This window comes from Acanthochromis polyacanthus, chromosome 19 (genome assembly GCF_021347895.1).
Source record: "Acanthochromis polyacanthus isolate Apoly-LR-REF ecotype Palm Island chromosome 19, KAUST_Apoly_ChrSc, whole genome shotgun sequence".
NCBI lineage: Eukaryota > Metazoa > Chordata > Actinopteri > Pomacentridae > Acanthochromis > Acanthochromis polyacanthus.
Window position 1 is genome coordinate 65,020 of NC_067131.1, and position 24,702 is coordinate 89,721.

The 24,702-nt window shown below is 43.3% G+C and overlaps 1 pseudogene; it reads right to left on the reverse strand.

The window, feature by feature from the left end:
• Positions 1-5,071: 5,071 nt before the first annotated feature.
• LOC127531183 (transcription factor COE3-like) lies at positions 5,072-24,388 on the reverse strand (annotated as a pseudogene).
• Positions 24,389-24,702: the final 314 nt, after the last annotated feature.

Sequence of the window (24,702 nt, forward strand, 5' to 3'; positions counted from 1 at the left end):
AGCTGAGGCGACTGAAGCAGAGGAAATCTGCTGGACCAGACGGCATCAGTCCCAGGCTGCTGAGGACCTGCCGGACCAGCTCTGTGAGGTCCTCTGCCACCTCTACAACCTGAGCCTCAGCCTGGAGCGGGTCCCCGTCCTGTGGAAAACCTCCTGTGTGGTCCCAGTCCCTAAAACAGCTCACGCCAAGGAACTGGCCCACTACAGACCTGTCGCCCTCACCTCCCACCTCATGAAGACCATGGAGAGGCTCCTCCTCCACTACCTCCGCTCAGTGGTGAGCTCCGACCTGGACCCGCTGCAGTTTGCCTACAGGCCCAACATGGGGGTAGAAGACGCCGTCATCTACCTGCTGCAGCGAGCGCTCACTCACCTGGAGAGCGCCGGCAGCGCTGTGAGAGTCATGTTCTTTGACTTCTCCAGCGCCTTCAACACCATCAGGCCGGCGCTGCTGCGGGGGAAGCTGGTGGACGCGGGAGTTGATGGACATCTCGCTGCCTGGACCACTGACTACCTCACTGACCGTCCACAGTACGTGCGGCTGCGCGGCTGTGAGTCAGAGGTGGTAGTCTGCAGCACGGGGGCGCCCCAGGGCACCGTCCTCTCGCCCTTCCTCTTCACCATCTACACCTCGGACTTCACCTACAACACGGACAGCTGCCATCTCCAGAAGTTCTCTGATGACTCCGCCATTGTGGGCCGTGTGTCGAGGGGAACGAGCTGGAGTATCGGTCGGTCATCATGGACTTTGTGGACTGGTGTGAGCGCAACCATCTGTGCCTCAACACCAGTAAGACGAAGGAGATGGTGGTCGACTTCAGGAGAAGGACACTCCCACATCCACCAGTGAACATCCAGGGGCAGGACATTGAAACAGTGGACAGTTTCAAGTACCTGGGTGTTCACCTCAACAATAAACTGGACTGGTCCCACAACACCGATGCTCTGTACAAGAAGGGCCAGAGTCGCCTCCACCTTCTGAGGAGGCTGAGGTCCTTCGGAGTGTGCAGACCTCTACTAAGGACTTTCTACGACACTGTGGTAGCCTCTGCTTTCCTCTACGCTGTCGTCTGCTGGGCCCCGGGCAGCACAGAGCGGGACATGAAGAGACTGAACAAGCTGACCAAGAGGGCCAGCTCTGTCCTGGGCTGCCCACTGGACTCTGTGATGGATGTGGGTGAGAGGAGGATGTTGACCAAGCTCTCATCCATCATGGACAACAGCTCCCACCCACTGCACCGGACTGTAGTGGAGCTGAGCAGCTCCTTTAGCACGAGACTCAGACACCCTCAGTGCAAGAAGGAGCGCTACCACAGGTCCTTCATCCCCACTGCCATCAGACTGTATAACACTACTGTGTAGTTGTTATTATGCGCAATATTGTCCTTGAGTAAACTGCTAATACCTGCATTTTTCGGACACTTTATCAACCACTACCACCTCTACTGTGATTGTAAACACTGCACTTCATCCATTTTTGCACTAGTAGATATTTTTCCATATTCTATTTATAGTTAGTATTGTAAGAACAGCTCTATTTCCAAAGATCTTATTTTATAACAATGTATATAAGAAAAGTTTCCTATCCTTAGCTGTGTATATTTTACTATTTTACCATTTCTGACAATCTTTATTATCTTGTACTTGCACCTTTCGTGACTTTTTTTTACCCCTCTGTTTGTTCCTAAGAGCTCTGTAACGGTAAATTTCTCCTTTGTGAGATCAATAAAGTCTATCTTATCTTATCTTCAAGAACAAAAAGTGAGTTTCATTAACTAGTCAAGCAAAAATAGTTCAATTCCTAAAGAAGATCACAGATTAAAAGAACAAACCGGAGCTGGAGTCTGTTGATCAGAGAGTTTCTTCAGCTTCACTGTGAGGAGAAAATGATCCTGATCAGAGACTCTCCTGAACCGAGAGGAGAACCAGTAGAACATCTGAAAATCTACTAAAATAGAGGAAATTCTGGAACACTTAAAGGAGCAAACTGTGAAATGAACAGAAAGGATTTACCAACAATAAAACAAGTTCAGCTGATTCTGAAATAAATGACCCCAGCCCTGTGGTGGACAGTCAGAAAGAACTGTCATGTTCTATAAATGTTCCAGCAAAGTTCTAGCAACATTCCCAGGATATTGGCAGGTAAGGTTCTCTACAAATGTTCCTTAAACATTTGATGGTTTTTGTATTGATCGATACAACCTCTGATAGTGAAGCACCTCATGGGAACGTCTTATGAAAATTAATTGTTTGAGAACGTTCCTCCAGTGGATTCTGTGTTAGAAAATGATCAGATAGATTTAAATTCAATTAAAATATACGTAACTGTCCTGATAACGTTCTGTGAGCATTATAATAAAGTTTAATTTTCTGTTCTGTTAAAATGTTCATGTTTAAAGCTTCACTACCTGGGTTACCGTGGTAACAAGTCCCGCCCATCTGAAACCTGATTGGCCGGATGAAGAGCAGAGACAGTAAATAAAAAGTGAAGATACGCTGATCAGAGACATGTTCAGAAAAAACCTGAGAACCTGCTTTAACCGTGGTGGAACGTTGCTTTGGAGACTTCCTGCAGGTTCGTCCTGAATGTTTTGGTTCTTTGGGATCTTGTTCCTTCTGTTCAGTAATGGGATGTTTTCAGTCCAGACCAGAAGTGAGCAAAAACGTTCCTGAAGCTTTAATCCTGGCGACATTAAAGACGTTTGTCTGCTGAGCTGCTAATTAGTTTGTAGAAGTCGCAAATGAAATGTTCTCACCGTTTTTATTCAGCAGATGAAGTGAGAACGTGCAGATCCTCACACCGAATAACTTAAATCCTTCTAAAATGTCATTACAGAACCTTTTAGATCTGTTTAAGGTGAAAATGTTCATGGAATATTGTGTCTAATTTAAACTAAATGTTCTGCATTGATTTCAAACTAAATTCAAGGTGAAGGAACTTTTATAAGTTCTAGAATGTCAGGATTTCACTTTATTGACTCTACATTGGAGCGACATAATACAGTCATGGAAACAATGATCAGACCAGCTTGTTTTCTTCAGTTTCTTGTTCATTTTAATTCCTGGTAGCACTAAAGGTTTATTACCTGAAGAATACCATGAACAGGACTTTAAATGCAGCTGATTCCATAATATTTTATGTCCTATTTCACATACTTCAGCTTCATTGTATTCCCAGAGTATAGAAGAGGACATTTCAAAGGTCTAGAGTGGTTTCCTGCTGACATTCAAGCCGTAGCACAACTCAGAAGTCGTCAGCTCTCAGAGAGAATTATGTGAAGCCACAAAGGCAGACATCGAAAAAAAAGTGATGATTTCCAAGACAGCCGTTCATTACACTAAGAAAAAAAAACCCAGCGTGGTTCTACCAAACTGCTGGCTGCTCAGAAACGTCTTTCTACCACCAGATGACCGTCACTCATCTGTTCCTGTGTCAGGAATCATCCTCAGACCTCCAGGGACCTTAAACTGAATGAGACTGTGGAGAAATGGGACTTGTTGGACAAGGACAGTTGGAAAGCGACTTGTTGAAGCTGGTCTGAAGTCCCACAGGACAGGAAGAAGCCCTTCATCAAGGAGAGGCAGAGGAAAGCCCAGTTACTCTTTGCTGGGATCACAAGGATGGACTGTTGATGACTGGACTAAGGTTCTCTTCAGGGATGAATCCAGTTTTCAGTTGATCTCCACTCCAGACAACTTACTGGTTAGGAGGAAGCCTGGAGAAGCTCCAAAGCAGACTGTCTGCCCCTACAGTAAAACATGGGGGTGGATCAGTGACCATCTGGGGTAGTTCCAGTCTGGATGGAACAGGGACAATGAACCAGGTCATGTACAGCACTGCTCTTGAAAACAGTCTTCTTCCATCAGCTGGAAAAGTCTTTCCTGCCTCCAATGACTGGATTTTCAAACTAGAGAAGGTCAGTTAAAGCCTGGATGGAGAACCAGAACATTGGAACCATGCCTTGGCTGCTCAATCACCAGATCTAAATCCAACTGAAAACCTGTGGAAAATCATAAAACCCTAAATGAAGAACCACAAGCCCAAAAACAAAGCAGATTAGTTAGAATTAGTGCAACAGGAATGAACTGCTGTGATCAGAAGCTGGTGGAGAGCATGAAGAGACATCAGGAACAATGGTTCTGGATCAGTACTAACTCATGGTGGATCATGGGACTAAAATAGACAGAGAAGAAAACATGGAATCCTCAAAGCTGTTTCTGGGAGAACAATCCCATAGCTACTGGTGGATGACAGAAGGGATTCTGGTTATTATCTAGAAAACCATGGAAAATGTCTGATATCAGCTCTGAAATTAAACTCTGATCAGATACTTTTGTTGGTATCGTTACATTTGTCCTGTGACAGCTCCTACACCTCAGGACTTGTTCCTGTTTAGCTGGTTGCTAGGAGCTGGGAGAGTGGCTCATTGGCCATGATGGCTGACACCTGGGTTGGCTCCTATATAAACTGGTGTTTTAGCTGGCAGTGGTGCTCATCCTCCATTTTCTCTCGGGTTTCCTGGGCTATGGTTTGGCTGATTTGGTTGGTTTGGTGAAGCTATTTTGTTTTCTTACACACATCCGTTCACTACACACATTACTGATGAACTGATTGCAAATTTACCTCAGCTTTGTTAATAAATTGCATTTAACTTTAATTTGTCATGGGTCATCTCCATCTTTTGTCCTTCCTTTGAGCCAGGTTGTGACAGTCCAAACAAATGTACCTTTAGTGGTAGCAGGTTTTAAAATGAACACAAAACTGAACCAGGGCTGGTCTCATCATTTATCCGTGGCTGTTTAAAAGCAGACCAACTCTTAAACTCGTGTTCACAATGATTGATATTAACTTTACATCATAAAAAACACTTTAAACACCACCAACAACTGTGCCCAGTTCTTACTACAGGAGCTGAACTCTAGAACCTGTTGGTGGTAAATAAAGGAACTGTTCCTGTAGCTGGTGTAGGCTGTTGGCTGGACGTTGTTTTATTTCAGGCTTCTCAGTGTTTTGTTGGATCCAGGCATTACTATAGCGTTTGTCGGTGTGTTTCAAAGAAGGAGTCCATCAGAGCGACCTGCTGACTTTATTCAGTGCAAAGAAATCGCTTCAGAACAACCAAACATTTTACATTCAAAACAACAGAAACCAAACGAGTGGAGCTGATTGGACGTCAGCTTTGATTGACAGCGCTAGAAATGTGTGAAGACATTCAGTTTTTTTTTGAAGTACAAAACGATGGTTGATGTGAGTGTGGCACCACCACAGACCCATGAAGACACGACATCCATGTGTACAAAACCAGCAGATAGAAACACTGTTCAGTCCATATGGTACAAAAGGAGGCTCCTGGTGGCGGTGTGATTGACCACAGAGACACGGTATCAATATTCAGCCAGCTACAACTTTGGCAAAAAAACCACAAAACCCACAGAGAAAACACGGGGGCGGGGCGAGAGTGCTGGGGGCGGGGCGAGAGTGCTGGGGTGGGGATCATGTAGAAACACAACAAGAAGACGGACAGTCACAGTAGCGTATCAGGATGCGGGATTCGTTTTTACAGTTCAAGCATTAAAAAACAGACAGATGGGGCGGGGCTTAATATAAGAGGGAGGGACTAGTTGGAGGAGGGATAGGGCTTGTAAAAGGTAATTTTTATTCAGTGTTTTTTCTCAGTGTGCTCTTAGAGGTTAGGGTTAGAACCATCGAAGGCCAGGATTGAGCAGAACCTTAAATGGATATGATTGATTCTCAAGTGGGAGGAGCCAATCAGGAACCACCATTACACCTGTCCAACTTTAACTGGAGGAGCATTTAAAGGTTCCTCAAAGAACCTGCTATATCTAGAGTTCTTCCAAGCACCATTTATGGTGCCTAAAGGAACCATTTCTAAGGTTCTTCGAGGAACTGTTTGCAGACAGGTTTCATTCAGAACCTTTGCCTAAAAGGTTCTTTGTTGAATGAAAACAGTTCCTCTTACCCTCTAACCCTGGCACCGCTGGTTCTAACTAGAACATCTCACTCTGAAGGACCCCTAAAACCAGACGGTTCCACATAGAACTATGTGGGAAGTGGTTCCTTAAGGAACTTGTTTTAGCTTCTTAGAGCACCACTATGGTGCCTGAAGGAATCATCTCTGATGGTTCTTTCTGGCACTACTGGGGTTCTTTAAAGAACATGAAAAAGTGTGTTCTTATAGAACGTTCTTTGTCGTGCTAAAGGTTGTTCTTCAGAGGTGTTCTCTGAGGAACCCATGTTCCTCCTCATGTAAAAAAAGGGATTAAAAGTATAATTTGGGGCCTTTAACGTCTTTAAGGTGACATCACAAGGAGTGTGAGTGATGTCACATGGCAGGTATGACATCAGAGTTATTACATCAGCATGCCCCGCCCCCACACAGAACATAACAGAGAGTCATCACAGAGCTGAAGCAGCAGACTGCTGTACAAAAGTCCTTTAGTTCATCTGTAGAGATCAGAGGCTCCATGCACTCTGTCCTGACTGGTCAGCTGCTGCCTGAGGCCCCGCCTCCTGAGGGCCCAGGCCCCTCCTCTTTGAGGTGATTAGTGCTCGTGGCTGAGGGGAGGAGACAGGTGAGGTGTTCTACATGGGGGACGACCAGGCCGGACATGGCTGCAGAGACACAAAGGAACCATTAGAGAACCAACACACACCATCAGCTAGGTTCTAGTCCAGGAGAACATTTCTGAGGAACATTTAAACACAGGTTTTTTTTTGCAAATCTTTAATTATTTTATGTCAAGATTTTATGACCTCTCAAAGTTCAAACTGTACTGTGACAAAAAAATCATGATAAATTCTGAACCAGAACCAGAACCAAACCAGAACCAACACAACCTTCAGAACCTTTAATGACTTTAGATCAGGTTGGAGCTTCAGATGTTTGTTCTGAAGGAAAACATGTTTAACTGCTGGAACTATTAATAACTGGATTCACTGATGGCACACACACACACACACACACACAGACACACACAACACACACACAGACACACACAGACACACACACACACACACACACACACACACACACACACACTCTGTGCCTTTCTGCCTCGACGAGCAACATGAATATTAACACTCAACAAACCTCTCTGTCTGACTGTGTGGGTGTGTGTGTGTGTGTGTGTGGTGTGTGTGTGTGTGTGTGTGTTCAGACGATGTATCTGTGGGTTGTAGTGAATAAAACATGGATTGTCCTGTCAGTCTGCATGCAGCTCTAACAGGACTCAGGTTACCACAGTGTGTTGTGTGTGTGTGTGTGTGTGTGGTGTGTGTGTGTGTGTTCTTGTACTTGCTACATGGTGAGGACCATTTTCTGCATTTAACTATCAAAGTGAGGACATTTTTACAAAGTGAGGACATTCTGGCCGGTCCTCACTTTGAAACAGCCATGTTTGAGGGTGAAGACTAGTTTTAAGAGAACAGGTATGAATTGATGTTTGGTTAGGGTTAGGGTAAGGATTAAGTTTAGGAAATCAGTTGTGATGGTTAAGGTTAGGGTAAGGCTCTAGGAAATGCATTACGCCTATGGATGTCCTCACTAAGATAGAAGTACAACATGTGTGTGTGTGTGTGTGTGTGTTGTTGTTGTTGTTGTTGTTGTTGCTGTTTACAGCAGAACTGATGAAAGTGAAGCTGCAGGAGTCAAACAATAAGAACTTGTGTTGATGTTTGATCAGTCTGATCAGTTTAGAATAAATCCAACATATTTAACCCTTTAAAGGTTCTCCTGTTCTCTCATGTTCCACCTAGAACCAGCAACTGTTTAAACATCAATAACATGAACTTCCTGCTGGTTTATGAACGTAAACGTTGTTTTCCAGATGGAACATCGACTGGATTTTATTTACTGGGGAATAAGGACAAAAATCTGAGTCCATCGATCAGAAGAATCTGATGTTCTTCTGATGGTTCTATCAGGAAAAGGAACCGAGTCTGAGCTGTGATCGATGTTTCATCAAACCAGAAGGTGATGCTCAGCAGAAACACAGCTGTAACTGTAACTATAGAAGCTGTGGAACATCTCCAGGATGAGGAGACATCTGAGGAACATGGTGGACACGATGGTTCAGGTTCTATGTTCTGTAAATAAATCATCAGAGAAATGTTCCTTTGGTTCCATTGTTCTGTGTTCTCTCTCCTTCAGGTTCTGGTTCCTCAGAGCTGCAGAACTTTAGATCAGACAGGAGACAGAAAACCTCAGGATGAAGAGGAAACAAGTTAAAGGAGCAGAGAGGAGGAGCAGAGAGGAGGAGCAGAGAGGAGGAGCAGAGAGGAGGTGTACCTTGCAGTCCGTTGCTGGTGTTGGAGCAGGTCGGAGGAGGAGGAGGAGACGCCGGCGGCCGGACGACAGGAGCAAAAGCGCTCTTCTGTTTGACGGCAGCTGAGAAGGAGAAGACGCCGTGGGAGGAGTTACAGTTGGACACGGCCATAGTGGGACTGGAGGGGACAACTGGAACACACACACACTGGTCACTGGGAGCACTGGGAGCACTGGAAGTATCACTTCTACAGCTACTGCAGTACTGGGATTGGTGGTATATTGACAGTACTGGTAGTAGTGTTAGTAGTGTTGCTAGTATCAGTAGTACTGGTAGTATTGGTGTTACTGTTGGAAGTATTAGCACTAGTTGGTAGTGTAGTACTGGGAGTATTTACCTTGATACTTACTGCCGTAGGGGGAGTTGGCCGTGGAGCCGTTGAGGAATCCTGGAGACGTTGCTACTCCCAGGTTGGTCATTCCAGCGTTGCCGTATCCGTTCATGCTGTTGCTGACGGTGTTCCCATAGTTACTCTGTTGGGGGTGGAGCTTGGTACGTATCCCCGCGGCGACACGCTGCTGGTGTTCCGGCTGTAACCAACTGGGAGAGCAGGTACTATTAGTACCGCTACAGTACCCACTGCCACTGCTACAGGATACTACTTCAGTACTACCTCAGTAACCCACCATGCTAAGGATTAATACAGTGTACTACATACCTCACCATGCTAAGGTACTACAGTAATACTACCTCAGTACCTCTGAGTGCTACAGGGTGCTACAGTGGTACTACCACTACTACCGTTCCTGTAGTACTTCTGGTACTGCAGTACCTTGTGTTGTCTCGGAGACGTTGACGGCCAGCTGACCACTGAAGGAGTTAACTCCCATCATGCCGTGGGAGGCGGTGTTGCCTAGCGACGGGATCTGGTTGTGGTTCCTGGGAACACTGTAGAGCGCCTCGGCAATGTCGGCTGCTCGCTTCAGGATGATCTCCTGCAGAGACCACAGACAAACCTGGATCAACCTGGGTTAATCTAGATTAATCTGGATTCAAACCTGGATTAACCTGGATGAACTTGGATTAATCTGGATTGACCTGGATTAATCTGGATTAATCTGAACTCAAATCTGGATTATCCTGGATCATATTTTGTTCTATTATTTCTATTATTTTAGTGTTTCCTTATAATAAATGTCTGACTACTTTTTCTTATGTTGGTTGCATTTTGATGTCTTTAAAAAGTTTTCCTTAGCTGGATCCACAGTTTAGATGGATTTTAGATTATTGATCTTGATTGGTCTTGTATTGGTCTTTATTGATCTTTATTGGTCCTTATTGATGTTTATTGATCCTGTTTATTTTATGTCTCGATTCATCTGACTCCTTTGCTGTGAACTAGTTTGTTGACGTTATTGATCGCTGTGATGTGCACTGAGGCCTTCTGATTGGTCTGATTGATCTGTTATTGATCTGATTGATCTGATTGATTTGATATCGATCAGGCATATGGGTTCTGTAAAGGTCTTGAGACAATTTGACTGTAATTGGTGCTATATAAATAAAACTCAGTTGAAATGAATTGATCTGCAGGTGGTGTTCTGACCTCATCACTTTATTTAAATATTTAAAACACACATGTTCACTTTGTTAAATGTTAGTTTGTACATACATGACACACACACTGTGATGATTATTGTGACTACAGTTGGATTTACATCCATTTACAACCTCTGTGCTGCTCAAGGTTACGCTCTCATTTCAATAGACCTGCAGGAGTGTGTGTGTGTTACTGTGTGTGCATTGCAGTGTGTGTGTTACTCTGTATGTGTGATTAAGTCATGGTTGAGAAGCGTGTCGGAGAAAGTCGGTCGGAGGGAATATAAAGAGCTCCATCAGTATTTCACTGTTTCAGGAGACGGAGACTCATAAACCTGGAGGATGAAGATGATGAGGAGAAGGAAGATGATGAGGAAGAGGAGGAAGAGGAAGATGAGGAGGAAGATGAGCTTCATCCTGCTGCTCTTTCAGTTTCTGTAGTTTTTATTGTGAGAATTAAATTTTCTTTCATCGTTTTTCAACTTCCTGTTTTTGCAGATTGAATGAAACTTTATTGTCTGTTTGTTCACAGTGCTCAGACTCCGCCCCCTGGTGGTCACCGTGGGACAGTTCAGTTCTACCATCTAGTTTTACAAGAGAATGAACTTTATTTAACAGAAAGAGTGTTGCATGCTGGGTAATAGGTGAGGACACTACAGCTAGCATCTGTTAGCTTCATCTTCATCACGTTTATACGATCTGATAGTTAGCAAAGTCAAACTGCTCAACAAAATGTTACCCCGTTTGCCAGTTAGCCTGCTAACATGTTAGCCTCCTAATTGGTTAGCATGCTAGCCCTAACCATTTCCTATTTTTGAACGAGGCAGATTGAGGAGTAAGACGAAGGCACTGAGGAGTTCTAACACGTTGGAGATCTTTGAAGTTCTCATAGAATTAGAATTGGGTTCTTTGCATGTGCACCTCCCTCCGCCTGGCTGGGTGGGGCCCCGTTGATCACTCCTCTTAATTCACTTCACTAGCTTCGCACAATACAACTTGTAAATATACACATAGGGCACACAACACATCCCTGGGGAGTGGGAGTGGAAAGGTACTATTGCTACTCCATAATTCCCCCTCCAATTTTAATGCACCACACTACCTGGGGAGTGGGTGGTTATGGGGTGGGACGTCATTAGACGGGATAGGCCCCAGTGCAGTGTTATACTGTGGCCCCCCATCTATGCCCCCACCCTGACACTTCTTCCCCCAATTTTAATGCACCACATACACATTCATGGGTGGGTGGTGGGGGGTGGGGCGGTGGGGGGCGGGGTTTGGGGTCTGGGGGGGCGGGGGGGTCGGGTTGCAGGGGAGGATGGGGGGGCGGGTGGGTCGTGGGGAAGTGGGGCTGTGGGCTGGTGGGGGCGCCGTGTGGGTCCGCTATGGCCCGTCCTGCTGCGCGGGTCTTGGGGGCTCTGGCTGTGTCGGGGGGGGTCGCTCCGGGCTCCTGGGCTGGGTCCTCTGCTCGGTGGCTCCTGCGGGGGGGCGGTGTGGACCTCCTTGGACTGGAGGGGACAGCTCCCTCCTTTTGGTGGAGGTTTTCATGCATGTCAGACCCACCACACCGGCACCTACCAAAACTCAATGGGGATGGCTAGTAACTACGTCATCGTGTCCAAAAACGTCACTTCCGTGTCCTACCAAACCAACGATATAATGGTGCTGTGTTGTGTCCTGTGTTGCAACAATAGAAATGATGTAAATAAAAGGATATCTTTCTACCACTTTCCTCTGGACGAAAAGGAGAAGAGAAGATGGCTGACACTGATAAGGTAAGTTGGATTTCTAATCTTAGAAAATACATTTAGCGCCGGGAGCTAACGTGCGCTAGCTAGTATTAGCCGCTTGAATTATGTTGTCTTTTTGTGTTATGAGGAGTGTTTGGGCCACATTACAAAAGAAACTAAAAGTGGTCGAGATTAAAGTCTCTGATAATAAGTTTATACTTTTAATTTATAAGAATAAAGTCTGCTGAGGGAGACTTTTGTCCCAGTTTTGGGGACTTGGACTTGCTTGACCAATCTGCCCAAAATACTCGACTTGACTAGGATATGGGTCTATGTGACTTGGATTTAATTGAGTCCAATACTTGGACTGACTTGCTAAAAATGTTTGGCTAAGATTATTTTAACTGTTATGGATTCATGATTAGTGTAAAGAGATGCGTAGTTATTTACATATGCAAATTAGCCATGTGCTCCCGGCAGAAGTTAGCGCTCGAGTGTGCTGCTGGGAATCTTCAGAGTATACTTTTCAAATCTAACATAACAACTCTAACAAAGCCAAGTAAACGACATTTAACCTCACACAGATGATAAAGCTAGCTTTATTTCTGACATCCTGTGTTTGTTAGCTTACGCTACTTAGCTACTCACCTCAACACTGTACGTTTTCCTTTCATTGACGCCTGCACTTTCCCTTTAAAAACCACCTGCCAGCACACTAACTCTTACAACTCTGTTTGAGTTGTAAGAGTTAAGACCTTGCTTTACCGACTTCGGAAAATCCGCAAAATAAGATGTCACAGTGAAAAAGGTGACCGGTTCTTTCGCTACTGCCATTGTGTTTTCATTCGGTGCGCCGCGGCTTGGACACGGAAGTGGTCCGTGACGTCACACTAGCCATCCCCATAGAATTTGTTCCTCCGGTCGCTGAGTCAGTGGAGGTTGCTGGGTTAGTGTCTGTGGATCTCACTCTGCTCTATCTATCCTTCTTGTGGTCTCCTGACATCTTCATGATTGATCCTGTTGGGACTTTGTCGTATCTGGTGTTTGTGAAGGGTTTTGGATTTGTAAATGGTTTTTAGGTGTGAATTAAAGAGTACAAACAAATAAAATGCACCTTTTCTCTGAGAACACTGTCTGTGCCTCACCTTTCTGTCTGTCCTGTGTTTGTTTTATGTTTCACTTGGGTGTGCACAGCCCTCAATGGCATAATGCAGAAAACAGCTTGAAATAAACATGATAGGTTAATTTGCCATGAGGACAGGTGATGGTCACAGTCACAAAGAAGAAAAAAATTGCACATGAAAAAAAAAATAGAATTGGGTTCTTTGCGATGTCGAGTTTGTACGAATCGAGGTGCTGAAGCTCTGAACACCACCACTGGTGTGTTTTTGGGTTTAGTTTTTCTTTGGTTTCCACCTGTTTCTGTCTGCTACTGTGTGAACATCAGAGGAACCAGTGACCTGCAGGACCTTCAGTCTCTCAGGTTCTCATCTCAACATGAGGAACCACTGACAGCTTACCTGGTTGTTGTGGGGCATCCCATAGAGCGCTTCCACCAGGTCGGCTGCTCGCTTCAGCAGAACCTCCTGAAATAGAGAAGATGGGATCAGAACAGCAACAGTTGAAGCTGAACCAACCAGATGTTCTCTGGTCATCTGGAACTAGGTGGAATTTTCCATCTGTGGGTTAGATCACAGCTGGTCCTCCACAACCGCCACAGAAGAAGAGATGAGAAGAAGTTCTTTCATCACTGTCTGGAGGAACCTGAAGAACTGAGAACAGTCAACTACGTGGACAATTTGTTCTAATGTCTCCATGTTGCTGGTAAACTTCTCAGTCCTGTCCACCAGATCCCAGAAGCTTCATGAGTCTGATGTTCTCAGATGTTATTCATGGTGTAAGCTTCTTCATCCAGATGCTCTGGCTGATATCAGAACTCAACCAACAGTCTAGAATGTTCCGTTTCTTCTACTGCAAACAGAAGTCACAGCTTCTCATGTCTGAATGTCATATTTATGGTTTTACAGCCTGAAAGATGAAAAGGTGCAGCTTCTGATCAGAAGAACCTGAAGAACAAGAAGAATCAGAAGAACCTAACTCTCACCCTTCTGTTTGGTTCTGGAGACAGAGAAACTGAAGGTCTACTAGAAATGAAACATCTGATTAACTGAAGCTCTGTGGGGAACACATACTCAGTAACACAGCAATGTGTGTTACTGAGTGTGTATGTGTGTGTGTGTGTGTGTGTGTGTGTGTGTGTGTGTGTGTGTGTCTGTGTCTGTGTCTGTGTCTGTGTCTGTGTCTGTGTGTGTGTGTGTGAGAGAGAGAGAGAGAGAGATCAGGTGGTGGCTGATGTTCTAATGTCCCCACAACCATAGGAAAACCAAAAGAAATGCCATTTGTGGGGACCTCATTTTGGTCCCCACAAGTTTAAACAGTGTTTTCTTGGCCATGTTGTTGTTACTGAAAAAAGTAAAAGTGCAAAAACGTTTCTTTGGGGTTAGCCATTGTTTTGGTCTGGGTTAAGGTTAGGGTTAGGGTTAGGGGTTAGATATGAATGGGAGTCAATGGTAGGTCCCCACAAGGATAGGAAAACACAGTGTGTGTATGTGTGTGTGTGTGTGTGTGTGTGTGTGTGTGTGTGTGTGTGTGTGTGTGTGTGTGTGTGTGTGTGTGTGTGTGTGTAATCAGGCAGCAGCAGAACAATACTTCATTTAGTCTTTATCTTAATTAAACACTCTCAGTTAATCTGCTGCTTTTCATTACAAACTTCTGTAGGAGCTTTTCAATTAACCCCGCCCCCACTTCCTCCTACAGCATGCATTCAACATCCATCATCCATCCATCCATCATCCATCCATCCATCCATCCTTCATCCATCCATCCATCCATCCATCCATCCATCCATCCATCCATCCATCCTCCATCCATCATCCATCCATCCATCATCCATCATCATCCATCATCTATCCATCCATCATCCATCCATCATCCATCCATCCATCATCCATCCATCCATCATCCATCCATCCATCATCCATCCATCCATCACCCTTCCATCACCCATCCATCATCCATTCATCCATCCATCATCCTTCATCCATCCATCCATCCATCCATCCATCAACAATCCAACATCCATCCATCCTTCATCCATCCATCCATCATCCTTCATCCATCCATTCATCCATCCATCCATCCATCCATCAACAATCCAACATCCATCCATCCATCATCCATCCATCCATCCATCCATCATCCTTCATCCATCCATCCATCCATCCATCCATCAACAATCCAACATCCATCCATCCATCCTTCATCCATCCATCCATCATCCTTCATCCATCCATTCATCCATCCATCCATCCATCCATCCATCAACAATCCAACATCCATCCATCCATCATCCATCCATCCATCCATCCATCATCCTTCATCCATCCATCATCCATCCATCCATCCATCATCCATCCATCATCCTTCATCCATCCATTCATCCATCCATCCATCTATCCATCCATCCATTCATCCATCCATCCATCCATCTATCCATCCATCCATTCATCCATCCATCCATCCATCTATCCATCCATCCATCTGTCTGATTCTTCTTATTTCATCTCCATTTTTTATTTTCATTTCAGTCAACATCAATGAACGTCTCTTTTCTTCTCCTCGATGTTTTTATCTTTCTCTTCTTTTTCGGCCTTCCTTTCCTTTATCCTGTTTTATCTTTCTTGCCTTTCTATTTTCCTCTCTCTTTTATTTGATTCATGTCTTTTCTCTCCTACATATATTTTCTGTTCAGGACTTTAATGGATGTCTTCTAATACTTTTAAGTCATATTTTCTTGGTTTATTGTTTGTCTTTTATGGAGCAAACTCAGAAATCCAGAACCTGTGGATAACACTAAACAGAGTGAAGAAATGACAGATATTCAGATGGAAAATGCTTCATTTGCATATTTAAATATTATGCTTAAGAATACCTTTGATACAAGACACAATATTATGATTATGAAAATATAGGCTCCATGTTGATATCTGGTAGTTAAAATAAAATGTATTTGGAATTTAACTCAACATATTTTAAAGGCGCTTTTTCTCTAAGAGAAGTTATCGTATGTGTGGTTTGGCTAATATTTTATTAATTTTCCTACATTTTTAGACTGTTTATCGACAGTTCATTAACATTTTAGTTGTATGTCTTTGTTTGGTTTGTCAGAAGTAATTTTGGAGGATTTGAGGCTAATCTAATCAATCTTTCTACCTTTCTTTCTGTGGTTTTTATTTTTCCGTCTGCTTTATTTCCTCTCCTGCAGCTTCATTCTTTCACTGAGAAACAAACATCATTTCCTGGTTCACAAATAAACGTTATGAGCTGTGATTTACAACCGCTTTAACTCACTGCGACTGTGTGTGTATGTGTGTGTGTGTGTATGTGTGTGTCTGAGGGGTGAAGTCATTTCAGTCAAGTAGCTTTCAGCCTGCGATCGTCTTTAATCTGCTCGTTTATACAGAGTGACGCTTGAGTGTGTCGCAGCGAGAAGAGATTTATTCACACACGCGTGCGCGCACACACACACACACACACACACACACACACACACACACACACACACACACACACACACACACACACACACACACACACACAGAGTGTTTATGGGGACAAATGAAAGCCTGATTATTACAAGTGTTTCATTGTTACGCAGCAGGATGACAAGCACCTCTCCCACACACACATCAGTGGGGTTACCACGACGATAGAGCCGGAGGTTGGGATGTCATCATAGAGGAGGAAACCAATTATTCCTCTCAGCCCACACACACACACACACACACACACACACACACACACACACACACACACACACACACACACACACACACACACACACACACACACACACAGATCCTCAGATAATGTGTTTCAGTAGCAGGAGCTGGAGCTTAATGGACGACACATGACGAATAATTACCAGGACATGAAACAGGAAATAAATCAGAGAATAAAGGAATCAGACGCTGAAACTGAAAACACACAGAGAGAGACTGAAACCAAAACCTTAAAACCACTGCTGCTTTCATCTAAACACAGTCTGATTCACCGACTGTACCTCATCATCATTCTATAGTTTTATAGTGTAGAACGGTCTGACTGTAAATCATTATCATTCTATAGTTTTATAGTGTAGAACGTCTGACTGTACCTCATTATCATTCTATAGTGTTATAGTGTAGAACGGTCTGACTGTAAATCATTATCATTCTATAGTGTTATAGTGTAGAACGTCTGACTGTACCACATTATCATTCTATAGTGTTATAGTGTAGAACGGTCTGACTGTAAATCATTATCATTCTATAGTTTTATAGTGTAGAACGTCTGACTGTACCTCATTATCATTCTATAGTGTTATAGTGTAGAACGGTCTGACTGTAAATCATTATCATTCTATAGTGTTATAGTGTAGAACGTCTGACTGTACCTCATTATCATTCTATAGTTTTATAGTGTAGAACGGTCTGACTGTAAATCATTATCATTCTATAGTGTTATAGTGTAGAACGTCTGACTGTACCACATTATCATTCTATAGTGTTATAGTGTAGAACGTCTGACTGTACCTCATTATCATTCTATAGTGTTATAGTGTAGAACGTCTGACTGTACCACATTATCATTCTATAGTGTTATAGTGTAGAATGGTCTGACTGTACCTCATTATCATACTGTAGTTTTACAGTGTAGAATGGTCTGATTGTAGGTTATTATTATCCTATATTTTTATAGTATAGAATGGTCTGACTTTATCTCATTATCATTCTGTAGTTTTATAGTGTGGAACAGTTTGACTACCTTATTATCATTCTGTATATTTACAGTGTAGAACGGTCTGACTGTACCTCATTATTATTCTATATTTTTAGCGTATAGAACGGTCTGACTGTATGTCATTATCATTCTGTAGTTTTATAGTGTAGAACAGTTTGACTCCCTTATTATCATTCTGTATATTTAGTGTGGAATGGTCTGACTGTAGGGACATGTTATTGGGATCAAACCTGAGACAACTGGAGCTGTTTGCTCATGAGGAGTGGGCCAAAATACCTGTTGACAGCTGCAGAACGCTCATTGACAAATACAGAAATCGTTTAATTGCAGTGATTGCCTCAAAAGGTTGTGCAACAAAATATTAAGTTATGGGTACCATCATTTTTGTCCAGCCCTATTTCATTAGTTTGTTTTTTTAAATAATTATGTTAATCAACAATTCAAAAGTGATGGCTGATTTTGATTATTTAATTTTCAATAAATTTTTATTTATTGTTACTTTTGTGAGTTTCAAGTGATTTCAGTGAGAATTGTGGGTTTTTCCTTCTTTAACTGAGGGGTACCAACAATTTTGTCTGTACTACTGTAACTCTGTAGTGTAGAACAGTCTGACTGTTCCTATCATACTGTAACTCTGTCGTGTAGAACGGTCTGACCTGAGTACTGTAACTCTGATTATCTACAGTCTGACTTGACATGAGGTCTGAACCAAACACACATTAACTTTATAGAGGACAACAGACGAGTTTTTCTTTCTAAATCAGATAAAACACACACTGATAATCGTGTGTGTGTGTGTGTGTGTGTGTGTGTGTGTGTGTGTGTGTGTGTGTGTGTGTGTGTGTGTGTGTGTGTGTGTGTGTGTGTGTGTGTGTACGCGCCAATCTCCTTTCTTGCCACATGGCTGCACTCGTTGATTACCTGATTTGACTGTTTCAACCTCCCTGTTTGCCAATAGGCTTTATACACACACACACACACACACACACACACACACACACACACACACACACACACACACACACACACACACACACACACACACACACACACACACACACGCATGCACGCACGCCATTATATTCTAAAAACACACACGTAGCAGACATGATTGAATAAAAGGCAAACTGGTGTGTGTATGTGTGTGTGTCTATGTGTGTGTGTGTGTGTATTAACTATGATGGATGTTGGGTCAGTTCATCTGCATAGAGACAGCTTTAATATGGACAACCTATTTGCATGTTTTTGTGTGTTTTTGTGTGTTTTTGTTGTCACACTGCCGACTGATGAATTGAGATATTACATGTTTGTATTTTATGTCTGTATTCTCAGCAGTGATGAGGTTTGTCTCCTCCGAGCTGTTCTAGATGTCTGAAACATTGGGATTATTTCCACTTATTAGAGACCACAAGGCATGGTGGGTAATTGAATCAAACCATTACAGATGAATTACTGAAGACATGGTTTCATTATGGAGCTAACAGCATGTCACTGGAGAACTTCATTAGAACATTAACTCAGTTCTGGTTCTGATGTTTGGATCTGGTTCTGTTTTGACTCCTGTCCCATTTTGACTTCTGTCTTGTTTTGACTCCTGTCCTGTTTTGACTCCTGTCCCATTTTGACTTCTGTCTTGTTTTGACTCCTGTCCTGTTTTGACTCCTGTCCTGTTTTGACTTCTGTCTTGTTTTGACTCATGTCCTGTTTTGACTCCTGTCCTGTTTTGACTTCTGTCTTGTTTTGACTCATGTCCTGTTTTGACTCCTGTCCTGTTTTGACTTCTGTCTTGTTTTGACTCATGTCCTGTTTTGACTCCTGTCCTGTTTTGACTTCTGTCTTGTTTTGACTCCTGTCCTGTTTTGACTCCTGTCCCATTTTGACTTCTGTCTTGTTTTGACTCCTGTCCTGTTTTGACTCCTGTTCCATTTTGACTCATGTCTCATTTTAACCCGTCTTCTTTCTGACTGGCTCATTAACACTACAGTCGGTAAAACAGGAAGGAGTTTCTTCACCATGGTTTCAGGATCAGACTGTTCATTCATGTAAACTAAAAGTCAAATGTTACTTAATTGTTGACAGAAAACTTTGCATCAACTGAACACTGTTGGAGCTGAGGTGATTTCATAAGCAAATAATCCTTGTTGACTGACTCCTTGTTCCTTCATCGTGAGTTCAGGACTTTAATCCTTCTGCTAACCGTATCTTTAAAGTGAAGCTGATTATGATCATCACTAAGTATGAGAAATTATTTTCATCAACCTGTTGAGTAAATTAATGTTTAAGATTATTCAACCTAGAAATCCAAGTTTCTAAAATATCTCTGACTATCACTCAGTCCAGTCTGTCAGTTGAACAGAATTCATTGGAACTTTTCTGAACTGTTGCCTTCATTTATTCTGGATTTTGTTGAAGCCAACATGATATTCCAGAGATGAGGATTAAACAATCCTAACACGAGCCTAAATGCACGAATAGGTAAAGCTTGGTTCACACACTTCTGGACTCCTGAACACTTTTCATCACCCTTCAGTTCCACCAACGTTGTAAGATGTGAAAATGTGCTACAGTGATTGATTCTGATGAACATGAAACTACCGCTCCAAACATCATCACATTAGAACGAACAGAACCTGAGTATCAGCACACAAAGGGACAAAAGTACAGAAAAATGTCAAAAGCCAGAATATTAACAGAGAAAGTGTGTGAGTCGGACCCTCGGAAGATGTGTCGGGTTTGTTCTAGGAGACGTCAGGAGCTCACATTTGTGTGGATGAAGTGTTTGTTAGAGAACACTGTGTTTGAATGTAGAACACACAAACAGCAGCATCAGGAGATGTTATCGGACTCTGAGCAGCCGACCAGAACCGGCCTGATGGAAACAGTAATCAGTGTTGTGTGTTTGAACAGAGCAGGAGTCGTACCTTTGGCAGCCTCTCAGGGTCTCCAGGGTGACGGGGGATGACCTTCTGTAACCTCTGGAAGCCGTAGTCGATGGTGGGCTCGTTCAGAGCTGCAGAAGATCCACACAGGAGGCCTCAGTGATGAACTCAAACACCAGAGAACACTTTAAATCAGCTGGTTCTGTTGGTTCTCACCACGAGAACATCTCTGGAGAACCTCTGGCAGGCCCGGTCTCACTAGAGGAAAATCTGAGCAGCTGATTGGTTGAACTCAGAGGACAACATGTTCCCGTCACTACCATCAACAACATAAACTTCCACAGATGTAATAGAACATACCTCCATGGATCTGTTGTCTACATAAAACTGCAGCAACATTACAGGAATAACTGATTGTCCAGAAAAACCTTCAGATGAGGGAAACTTGGACTAGATAACATCTGCAGAACACCTGTACAGATAGATCAATCACATGACCTTAAACTGCAAGAAATGCTTCACAAACAAAAGACCTACTAACCTTTAACCGACTAACACTATGAACTCTAACACTGACCAAAAAAATCATACCTCTACTAACCCTACAAACTCTAACGCAACTAATCCTACGAACCCTACTTATCTCAACCTTAACCCTAATATCTCTACTAACCCTACTAGACCTATTAACTCTAACCCTGCTAACCCAACTGACCTTAACCCTGCTAACCCTAACCCTGACCTTGACCCTACTAACCCTCCTGTCCCTAACCCTGCTAAAACAACTAGCCCTATTAACTGTAACCCTAATAACCCTACTGACCCTAACCCTATGGACCCTACTGGCCCTAACCCTAATAACCCTACTGACCCTAACCCTAATAACCCTACTGACCTTAACCCTATGAACCCTACTGACCCTAACCCTATGAACCCTACTGACCCTAACCCTGCCAACCCTACTGACCCTAACCCTGCCAACCCTACTGACCTTGACCCTGACCCCCTAAAACCTAACCCTGCTGACCCTATCCCTACTAACCCTACTAACCCATATCTGTAGAGGACCTGTCCAAACATATCAATAAAATGTACTAAAGCTTTAAAAAAATGATTTATGAGAATCCAGTGTCACAAATATTTGAAGAGGTGTAAATAAATGTTGAAATTCCTGTGAAGCTGCTTTCAATCAGACTTCAGCCTCATTTACAGTTTAAAGAGCTGGGAGTCGATAAATCAGAGCGTTAGTGAACGCAGCAGAGCAGAAAGTGAGTGTGTTACTGTTTGTTACTGTGTGTGTGTGTGTCTGTGTGTGTGTGTGTGTGTGTGTGTGTGTGTGTCTGTGTGTGTGTGTGTGTATGTGTGTGTATGTGTGTATGTGTCTGTGTGTGTGTGTGTGTGTGTGTGTGTGTGTGTGTGTGTGTGTGTGTGTGTGTGTGTATGTGTGTCTGTGTGTGTGTGTGTGTGTGTGTGTGTGTGTATGTGTCTGTGTGTGTGTGTGTGTATGTGTGTGTATGTGTGTATGTGTCTGTGTGTGTGTGTGTGTGTGTGTGTGTGTCTGTGTGTGTGTGTGTGTGTGTGTGTGTGTATGTGTGTCTGTGTGTGTGTGTGTGTGTGTGTGTGTGTATGTGTGTGTGTGTGTGTGTGTGTGTGTGTGTGTGTGTGTCTGTGTGTGTGTGTGTGTGTGTGTGTGTATGTGTGTGTGTGTGTGTGTGTGTGTGTGTGTGTGTATGTGTGTGTGTGTGTGTGTGTGTGTGTATGTGTGTCTGTGTGTGTGTGTGTGTGTGTGTGTATGTGTCTGTGTGTGTGTGTGTGTATGTGTGTGTATGTGTCTGTGTGTGTGTGTGTGTGTGTGTGTGTATGTGTCTGTGTGTGTGTGTGTGTATGTGTGTGTATGTGTGTATGTGTGTATGTGTGTGTGTGTGTGTGTGTGTATGTGTGTCTGTGTGTGTGTGTGTGTGTGTGTGTGTGTGTATGTGTCTGTGTGAATGAATCATAATCTGGTCTTGCTTGGGTTCCTTTAACAAGCTGCTGCTGCTCCTCTTCATCCCAAACAGAGTAGTGAGTCCTTGAGGTTCTCCAGGCGGAACACTGAGTGTTGCTTCCACATGTTCTGACCTTGTGTTGTTGACTCTGACACACTTTATGATCAGCTGTGTCTCTGATAAATCCGTCTGCTGCAGCATTCCGTCATTCAACAGAACCATCTCCATGTCTAAAGATGGAAGCAGGAGAAGGTCTTCCATAAGGTAACACTTTGTCTGCAAAGAGCCTAAGAAGAAGTTCTTTATAGAACTCCCAAGGTGCCTCAAAGAACCATCATAACACATTCCTTGAGGTTCCATGAAGGATAAAGAGGCTCTGTAGCCCTATAAGCTTCAGTCAATTCCAGCCATTTTCAGTACAAAAAATCGCTAATATTTTATTTGTAAATAAAAATATGACAAGAAATACAGGGAATATTGGACGGGCATCGCGAGGTGCATTTCCTCGAAAACGACCGATTTGTGGATTTTATACGACTTCAGGACATGTTTTGGACAAAATATTTTACTGGCTTGTTTCGTCTGGATGTCTAAGGTTGGATTATGGCCGTTTTTTGTGGAATATTTTAATCTGTGTGTAATAATAAACCCGGAAATGTGAGTCGCGCTGTGTGCGTTGAAGCCGTGTATAGAGAACGGATGGATGGATATTCGTTGTTTGTCGGACAAATGTGTTTTTCTCACCCGCTGTGGTAATCGCATCTGAAAGTGGTTTATACCGGCGGATTCATGAGAATCTCAGCTTTCCATCGGTGTATAATGTTTCTATCATTGAGTTGGCAGTGTCGTTCCATTTCGAAAAATGCTTATGCAGATATCAAAACGGCCCGCCCGCGGGCCGCTGAACCACAACGGGTTAAAGAACCCCTGAAGGTGCCTCAAAGAACCATCAAAACAAATTCCTTTAGGTTTCATGAAGGATAAAGAGGTTCTTTCAGGAACCATTTTCAGGAGTTCCTTTTGAAATTATTTTAGACATTTGTGTTGATTTTGAACGACTTTGTTCTAGTTTCTGATAAAGTAGATAAACAGTCAAGTTCTGGTTAGAACCAAAACCAGGAGGTTCCCCAGAGAACAGGACTGTCTGGAACCAGAACCAGCAGCTGCTGAATCGTGATTGGATCAGATCCGTGGGCTGAACTGTGAAACACCTGGTGGGCTGTGAAGTCTGGATCTGATTGGTTAATTGTCTGTGATGATCTCATCAGCAGCAAACAGTGAAACCATCCAATCAATAAACTGCCAGGTTGTCGCCGCGGTAACTGCTGCTGAGCTCTTTAACTGATGGTCTGTTTCTATTGGACGTAATAAAGACCTGATGGGATGGAGTGGGTTAAAGATAGAACCGTAGATTAAAAGAGCAGCAGGACAAAAGAACTGTCGATTAATACAACCGTCGAATAACAGAACTGTAGATTAACAGAATTGTAGATTAATAGAACTGTGGATTAATAGAACCGTAGGATCCACACCTGTAATGATGTATTTTTACTTGTTCTATTGTAGAACACAGGTTTCTACTCTGTGAGCTGATGAACTGATTCCAAACATCTGGATCTGACTGGCTGTGGATGAGCAGGATGAGGTCTGATCAGCTGATGGACAGATGTTCTAACAGCTGCAGCACGTCTGAGGGAGGAAATGAACATCTGGAGGCTCAGACGGATCAATACTCTCTGATCGATACTCATCCAGATTTCATGACCGCTGAAGACTGTCTGATATTAACACGCATTTCATCTCCTCAACATGCTGCCAGCATGTTTATCATGCTTCACATGACACATGCTTCATACATGATCCATTAGATCAGGCTATATGGACACCAGTTTATGATAAAGACTCTTCATGTTAAAGTGAAAACACATCTCTATAATGTAGTAAAACCATGAAATAAAGGGTTCCATCAGTGTTCTCCTCCTTCCAGCCAGGATCTAGTAAAACCTCCAGCTCCATCATGGATCCTGTTGGTCTCCATCAGTCTGAACATCTGGACCTCCTTCTTCATAAACTGTTAAACTCTGTCAGGTTCCTCAGGGATCCTGATCATCAGAACCTTTCAGATCCAGACTCTAGTTCTCAGGTGGACTGAGGTCTGGACTCTGACTCCTCCAGAACTTCCTCCTTGTTGTCTTCAAACATCTCTGAGGATTTTTGTCTGTTTTGACTCATCATCTGGATTTAAAACTGATCTTCTCCACGTCTCAGTTCTCTTCAGACTGCATCAGCATCTCCTCCAGGATTTTATTTACCCTCTACCTTTACCAGCCTTCCAGGACCTGCTGCTGAGGAACACCATGATGCTGCCACCACCGTGCTTCA